This window comes from Eublepharis macularius, chromosome 8 (assembly GCF_028583425.1).
Source record: "Eublepharis macularius isolate TG4126 chromosome 8, MPM_Emac_v1.0, whole genome shotgun sequence".
Lineage (NCBI taxonomy): Eukaryota > Metazoa > Chordata > Lepidosauria > Squamata > Eublepharidae > Eublepharis > Eublepharis macularius.
The window spans coordinates 29,421,990-29,430,391 of NC_072797.1; the positions used below are offsets into that span (position 1 = coordinate 29,421,990).

General features: G+C 45.1%; 1 pseudogene; it reads right to left on the minus strand.

Annotated features, from left to right (window-relative positions):
- Positions 1-2,859: 2,859 nt before the first annotated feature.
- LOC129334516 (60S ribosomal protein L10-like) lies at positions 2,860-6,751 on the minus strand (annotated as a pseudogene).
- Between the last annotated feature and the right edge of the window lie 1,651 nt (positions 6,752-8,402).

Genomic DNA, 8,402 nt, shown 5'->3' on the forward strand with positions numbered 1-8,402 from the left:
CAGCTATACTGCATGCCTAGACCCCTGCCCCAGCCCCTTGGTCTATGCTGTTGCAGCATAAAGGCCCAAGTGGGTTTGCAGTCTGCAAGAATAACCAGCTAAATCCTGGGTGTGGCAGTGCTCAATTGCCAGAGCCATTTGGGATCACCCATTGACCTGTACCATAAGTGGTTTCCACTTGCTACTTTGTACTGAGCCAGACCACTGGTCTATCAAAGGGCCAAGCTACACATGACGAATGACACTTGAACGGCAAGTGTATTTCTCCCTGTTCACTTGCCCTCCACTCAATCCACATGCCGTTCAAGTGTCTTTCGTCATGTGTAGCTTGGCCCAAAGTCAGTATTGTCTACTCCGGCTGGCAGCAGCTCTTTGGGGTCTCAGGTTGAAGTCTTTCCCATCACCTGATCCATTTTAAATGGCAGATTCTGGACATTGAGCCCAGGACCTTCAACATTCAAAGCAGGTGCTCTTCCATTGAACTCTCATGAACAACCGAAGCTACCTTACACTAGCCCAGTAGAGAGAGCCCCCACATACATTGACTCACCACATGGGGAAGGAGAGTGGGCATGAGTATATTGGTCCAGTCCCTTGTCTCTATGGGATTTCCTGGCCATCTGTGGAGTGTGAGCGCACAGAGGAAGTGGCCATGTGCTTACAACCTCCCTGTGATGAACAATGTTCTGAAAGCAGGGTTATTGATCACGTGGAGAGGGGTATATCATATCACGGCTACTTCCTCCATGTAATAACACCTTGAAAATGATCGGGCAATTGTGGAGAGGCTGGGGTAGGACCAGCATGCTTGGGCCCACCCCCCCTCTGTACAGAGTGAGTCAACGCACTGTGTGTGAGAGTGTGTCTGTGTCTGTCTGTACAAGGCTTCTGGGTCAGACCATTCTCCTGGATCTCTCGGGGACTTGCATTACCATCAATCACAGGCCTTTTTCACATGCACCCCAGCAGATCGCACAAACTCACAGCATGAAGCGTCTTCCTAGCACGATCTCCCAGCACAATCCCCTTTAAGGGCCATTAAATGGGATTGTGCCAGGAAATTGCGCTAGGAAGACGCTTTTATGCTGTGAGTTTTGTGCGATCTTCCGGGCATGTGGCCGTGTGAAAATGGACATAGTCTCCTTCTGCACCGCCTTTCAGGGTTGGAACTGGGAGGTACCATTTTGCAGAGGCTGAGTTGTCAACAATGGGCAGATGACATTCAGCTCTATTTTACGCATCCAGCAGATTCCAGGGAGGCTGTGGAAACCATGAACAGGTGCCTGGAGGCAGTTTGGGACAGATGAGGGCCAACAAGCCAAAACTTAATCCCAACAAAGCAGAAGTGATACTGGTGGGGGAAAGTCTGGCCCAGGATATGGTATATTCCGTGTTCTGGATGGTTCCCCTAAAAGGGCAGGTTTGTAGCTTGGGAGTGCTCCAGGATCCATGTGAGACTATATGGGTGGCAATCTAACACAGGGCCTTCTCGGTCGTGGCACCAAAACTTTGGAACTCCCCTCCCCATACATCCATTTCCCTCTATTGTTATCTTCCACCAGTGAGTGAAGAACTTTTAAAATTTTGTTTCACCATCCCTTATATTATATTTTATTTAATGGTTTTCCATATGATTTTTAATGTATGGAATGTTTAAGTGCTTTAACATTTTAAACATTTACTGAGTTGAGGACCCTGAACTGGAGGAATGCTTTAAGTAAATAAATAAATGAGTCATTCAGTCTATCAAGGCCAGGATCTTCTACTCTGACTGACAACAGCTCTCCACAGTCCCAGGCAGGGTCTTTCCTATCCCCTACGACCTGGCCCTTTTAACAAGGATGCCAGGGATTGAACCTGGGGCCTTCTGGACACAAAGCAGAGGCTCTTCAAATGAGCCACAGCCCCTCTTCCTTGATGCTCAAAGAAGGGCTAGGCTGAGCATTACTCCAGTATTAGTGCAATTAATGTGGCAGCATCCAGGCTGCCATCTGGGTAACAGGTGTAATATCATTTATAAGGTCTTCTCATGGGGGCAAATACAATTTTGTTCCATACTGCCAAATCAGATAGCTGCTGCCTTATCGTTGCCTTGCACTCAAAGATCCATGTTAATTTCAGCAGCTGGATCTGTTTTCCATCCTACCCACATTTTCAGAGAAAGTCCTGGAAATTCAAGAATATGTTCCATAGACACATGTGCATAATGCAATCCAAAGCAGTTACACCCTTCCAAGTCCGTCGAGGTCAGTGGATTTAGAAGCGTACAACTCTGCTCAGTGTTGTACTGGCACACACAAACATATACATAAAGATTGCTCTTCAAAACAGTAGTAATATCCTGGAAGAGGAAGTGACAAATAACAGAGATTTCCCCAGCCTCTTTTAAATGAGAACTTCTATGACTCTCTTCTTAATAAGATTCAGGTGCAGCCGATCCTGGGAATCCACCCAGAGGAAGCAAAAGCTTTTAAGATGCTTGGAGATAAAACACATCAGGGCAGAAGAACAGATGTGCTTCTTTCTTGTGGTTGTGCTGGGAGGTGCGACAAAAAGTGCATGGGAAAGATGAAGCCCGGTGCCTTGAATCCGTGTGACCTCCCATGGTACATCCTTAAAGACTTTTTCAAACACATCTGTCCTACTTAAAAGAGGATAAACACAGAATCCCAAGAATGCAGTTTATACCTTGAACATGGCTGAATCATTTATAGCCACTGACAACATTTGCAGACTTGGTATGTTGGAATGAATGCTGTTAGTCTTTAAGGAGCCACTGGGCTTCTTTATTGTTCTCAGTACTATCTCTTTTTAGACTAGCAGTACTTTTTATTAAATTTCCGTCAAGGCAACAGCTGATCAGGGAAGCCTAAGGGCGCTCCAGGCACTCATGCTCCCTGCATCATGCATCATGGAACCCCTGCTAGGGATGTATTTTACTCCACATCCATTAGGGATGAAATGCTTTTCAGCCACCATTTCCTCAAATTTGTCAGCACTGAATGTGGTGAAATCCGGGTTCTTAAAGATGTGAATCTTTTGATGACTAGATAATTTGAATTTATCCCTGTGTAGTATCTCAGCGACATGCTCCTTGTTCTGCACCTTGGTCAGGGCTTTTTTTCAGCTGGAACACGGTGGAACAGAGTTCCGGAACCTCTTGAAAATGGTCACATGGCTGGTGGCCCCGCCCCCTGATCTCCAGACAGAGGGAAGTTTAGATTGCCCTCAGCACCGCTGGAGTGGCATGGGGGGCAATCTAAACTCCCCTCTGTCTGGAGATCGGGGGCGGGGCCACCAGCCATGTGACCATTTTCTCTGAGGGCAACCCACTGAGTTCCACCACCTCTTTTCCCAGCAAAAAAGCCCTGACCTTGGTGTAAATGGACATGAAGACTTGGCCAATGCCCTGAAGCTTACAAAAGGCTCTACACATTCTACTTTGGCTCCAGTGTAACAATATCTTATTTATTTATTTATTCCATTTATAGCCCTTGTTGACCTTGATAACGTAGAAGGGGTGCAGTCGCACAGGGATACGGAAGCCACCTTGCCACAACTCTTCACTATGCACTTGTTGAAGCAGCTACAAGAGCTTCAGGGGACAATTGCTCATATTCATCTGATACCATGTGACTACAGAACAGGAACTCATTAACCTTGGGTTTCTTCCAAGCAAAGATTCTGATCAGATCACCCCTGCAAATACAGAACTTGGAGTAAGGCTTATTCTTGCAGTATCAATAACATGCAAAGTCAATGGCCAATGGCTGTGAGTCTAACCGAGGAGAAAACATCTCACTACCATCCTTAAGGACTTTGCCATGCTAGTTTTAAATCTTTGTAAATTTGCATTTGTTTATTGAAATGACATTGAAATTGACTGTATTGACTCTCACTGTGTAAGCCGCCTTGAATCTCAATGAGAAAGACAGACTATATATAGTGTAAATTTTAAAAATCCTTAGGGTTCCAATTTGGCTTTTAGTTCAACTGGTGAAATGAGGGCTGGAAGTCCAGGAACCAGTATGTAAAAGCAATAATGTTAAGCTATGGCAGGAAAGCCCACTTCTAGGAAGATTGAGGCCTGGACACTACACCATTGCTCTGTGCATGCTTCTCTCTGAGCACTGCAGAAGCAGTCTTTCACTGTAGAACATTTCCTCTTGTGCAAGGCACTTTGGGACTAATTGAAAAACAATGGAAATGTGTGGTCAGGAGGCCTCAGACTTTGCAACACCCACATTCTGAGGCTCACAACTTTCTGCCTCACCGCAATCAGCTTTGAGGTGTGGTGGCATGGGGTACAGAGAGGACCTGCCAAGTGGTTGGAGCAGCAGGATACGGGAAGGAATGGAGAGCCTCTCACTGCCTCCCCTCCCTGCCAACACCCTCATAGCTTTCCTTCTTCTGGGGCCACAATTGTTTAGCAGGTCCCGTTGTGACCATGCATTTCCTCCGCCACCCCCGCAGCCACTGCTTGGCAGACCCCCCCAAGAGCATCCTTCTTCTCTGTTGCTGCTCCACAAGCCCCTCCACTCAGCCCTTCCCTGCTATGGCACTGGATCTGTTGAGGGAGGCATGGAGGAGTTTCTGAGGGGATGGAATCTGTTTGTCAGGCCACTTCTCATGTGTAGTATGGTATGACGCAGGTCTGTACCATGCCGCACATAAGGAGTAGACCAATGAAGAGGGTTCAGCCCCTTGTGGGCAGCTGAGCAATGCCTTAAGGAGTCACAGTAATAACTGGGAAAAGAGAATGCCAAGCCAGTGAACATTCAAGAATCTCTAGTTGTCCCTAGGATTGCTCTCCTCCGCAGTGCAGGCAGTTGAAATATCAGGCCCATCATCTATTAATGTTTTTTTAAAGTCCACAACAGCTCATTCAAGATCAACAGTTACAGTGTAATCCAAAGTAGATTTATCTCCTAATAGGATTGCAAGATGCAGCTGGCAACCTGACAAAAGAAACTGTGGGACCAGGGAAAAGCTCACTGGCATTTTGCTGGCATATAACATCAGTGAGACATTCTACAATTCGCTCAAAACCATAAAGTTTTGGGCAAATACTAAAGCATTTCTCTGATGTGATGACATTACTTCCAGTTTTGCACCAAAAATGACGTTGCACATTGGTGCAACACCAGCGAGCCAGTCCCCCCATTTTTCTGCTGCTGGTATGTGAAGTGGCAGTAGGAAACAAGGGGGCAATGCCAGGAGGTCTACTACTATAGGAGACCTGCTGCCCCTTCCTTCTACATCTATTGAAGTCTTAGAAGGGTGTAACTTTTCTTAGGAGTGCCCCATTCATGCAGGACAAAACCATGAGTGGCCACACTCAAAATCCAGAGCTGACATGAGTCATGTGTGGTGAATCAAGGTAAATAATCAGTTACTCTTAAGCATCTTTAATTTACATTTAATTGTTTCATAAAATTTTGAGTCCTAGGAATGTATTTATTAGGGTTATTTGTCTCTCGCCTTCCCACTGGCAAATCCAAACGAGCAAACAAAGAGTCCCTGGTGGTTCCTTCTGCAGGCTTCAGCTGTAGCTTCAGCAAGGTTGCTGCGTCGCATGCCTCTTAATCATACGTACAAATCATTCAAACCCCACCATGCTGCTCTAAGCATCATTCAGTTCACCACTTGGGGCCCCTGGACATGCCATTCACTTCGGATTCTGAACGGCCTCGGCAGCCAAATGCTCGATGGGGTGCTGATTGTCCTAACCTCGGTAATCCCTGCATCAACCTTGTAAAATAGGCCAAGACTATTAGGCGTGGGCAGTGGACAGAAACCAATCAAAATCTGAACCAAACGCACTCCGTTCTTAAATCTAACTATAAATAATTTCAATCTGAAAATTAATCACATGCAGATATAATGAGGCAAGGCCCCTAATCCTCTGTGTTCTGGTGCTTCCCTGACACAGTTTCAGTTCCACGAGGCACAAGGCCGGCAGCAGGAAGGAGAGGGAGGGAGACAGCAGAAAAGGGGGCTGATAGACAGTCCCATTGACCTATTCACAATGAAGTCAGCACCAAAGAGGATTACACTGACATGTTTCCTTCCAATACACAGCCAGGGTACTGTAGCAGCTCAGATGCGTGTTGGCTGGCCTTGGGTCAGTCATTCTATCTCAGTGTACCTTACCTAGTTTTGTTGAGAGGATACAGTGAAAGGGAGAAAGAACTATGTAAAATAGGATGGAACCATGTACAGTCCTTGAAGAAAGGGTGGGATAAAAATGTCATAAATGGCTATTTTCACCCATTAGTGCTCTGCTAGGAAGTGTTCTTTGGATCCCATAAACTTATGGAATACTACCACTTCTATGCCTTTATTGAGTATCATCACACCAAGAAACTGTGCATTAATTAGACTCGTTGTGAACTTTGAAACAAACATGACTGCCAGAGACACTTACCTTGCTGAATTCTATCAATTGCATGTAAGGTGACCTCCTGATTGGACTGCCTTGGTAGCTGCTGTTGAAGGTCAACTGGAGCACTTTTGCATCTGTGCAGCGGCTACTTATTTTACTGGGACGGATCATTGCCATCTGAAGGTGCTTTTGCCCAGTAAAAACACTAAATTTTCCGTAGTAAAGTGCAAATCCTCCAGAGTCATGATCAAGGTTATTGAAGTGTCCTTGAACTGTGAAACTGTGTCCTTGAAGTGTCCTTGAACTGGGAAACATGGAATTGCCCATGCAACTGTCCCCTCTGTGTCCATTCCCAGCCAGAGGCATCCTTTAAATGACGGGTGGAAAAGTTGCACTGCTTGCTTTTTGTATCTGCATAGTCAGCAGCATTTCTTTGAGAACTGAACATGTGAAACTGCATTCACACATAAAGACACGAAGCTGCCTTATACCGAACCAAACCATTGGTCTATCAAGGTCAGTATTGTCTAATCAGACCTTGGCCATTTCCACACACATTGAATAATGCACTTTCAATGCACTTTAGTTATCCTTTAGAAGTGGATTTTGTGTTTCACACACGAAAACCCAGTTCCAAAGGATCACTAAAGAGCATTGAAAGTGCATTATCCAATGTGTATGGAAGCAGCCCAGCAATGGCTACCCAGGTTCTCAAGCAGGGGTCTTTCACATCACTGACTGCCTGGTTCTTTCAAGTGATCCTTGGACCTTCTGCATGCAAGCAGATGCTCGTCTTCCGAGCAGCATCTTTCCCCTGAACTGCCTTATACTGAGTCAGACCGTTGGTCTGTCAATATTGACTGCTCTGACTGGTGTCTTTCATATCGCCTACTATTGGGTCCTTTTAACAGGAGGTGCCTGGGATCGAACTTGGGGCCTTGAGCAGGGGCTGTATCACTGAGCTACATTAAAAGATGAACCCAACTGGTGGATGCTTGAGCTTAACCAGAATGAATATGCTCCCCATTACAAAACTTTGCATTGCTGTTGTTTTACAGTGGTTAAGCATGCATGCGAGAGTGTGGTTTAGATTCCGGATGGAAGTATCTGTGAGTGCTATGTTAGTTTTAAGGTGCTACTGGGCCAGAATCTTGCTCTTCTAATGCCTCCCTGTTCCTGCTCTATAAAGCAAGATGTTTATAAAATGGGGACTTCATTCCCATGTTCCTGTTAGCAGGAATAACCCCATAAGTGAGGGCAACAGTCCTCAAAAACTTTATCCCAATTGGATCAGAGCAAAACAGTTAGATAGACCTAGAAATATTTTCCCCATTGAAACCAATTGAAACGAATAAAGAATAGCTTGACTATGTATTTCATCACAGGATTATTAATGAACAAAATGCAAGTGCATATTTGTTGCACCGCTAATTATTATTCCCATGTTTAAGAGGTGGGCTGAGAAAAGACCATCTAATTAATTCGGTGCAAAGGTAAGATACAAACCAGAGACTTCCTACCTTACTCTTTTCATTACTACTGTGCTTCAGTTCAGCATAGCTTTTATTTCCTTGGATACATTTTGCGCTTTTTGTAGCAACATGATGTTACCAGCCTGAACATTCAGGACTGGATCACACTCAAGCTTACATAACTGGATAGTAATCACTAATCAGTTCTGATGTCCAAAACTGACGTGGAGTCACTGAGAAGGGCAATCATCAGTCGTTAGCCTGCAAAAAAGGAGGCATTTCAAGTTATAGCCACCAGATAGCAGAAGAACTTCAGATCCATTGGCTTCCTGAACAGAACAGAAACATCTATGTCTAATTCAAAGTGCACCAAAACAACCCCCGAACATTCTCCAGATGCCTAAATTCATCTCTACTTGGAAATATAGTGGTGGGAACTCTGGATGTGATCTGAGATGTCGCTTTTATCATGAAAGGACTTGGATTTGCTGTATAGTAACCCTCAATATGCAGTAACACTTCTATGAAATATATTTCTCTGCAAC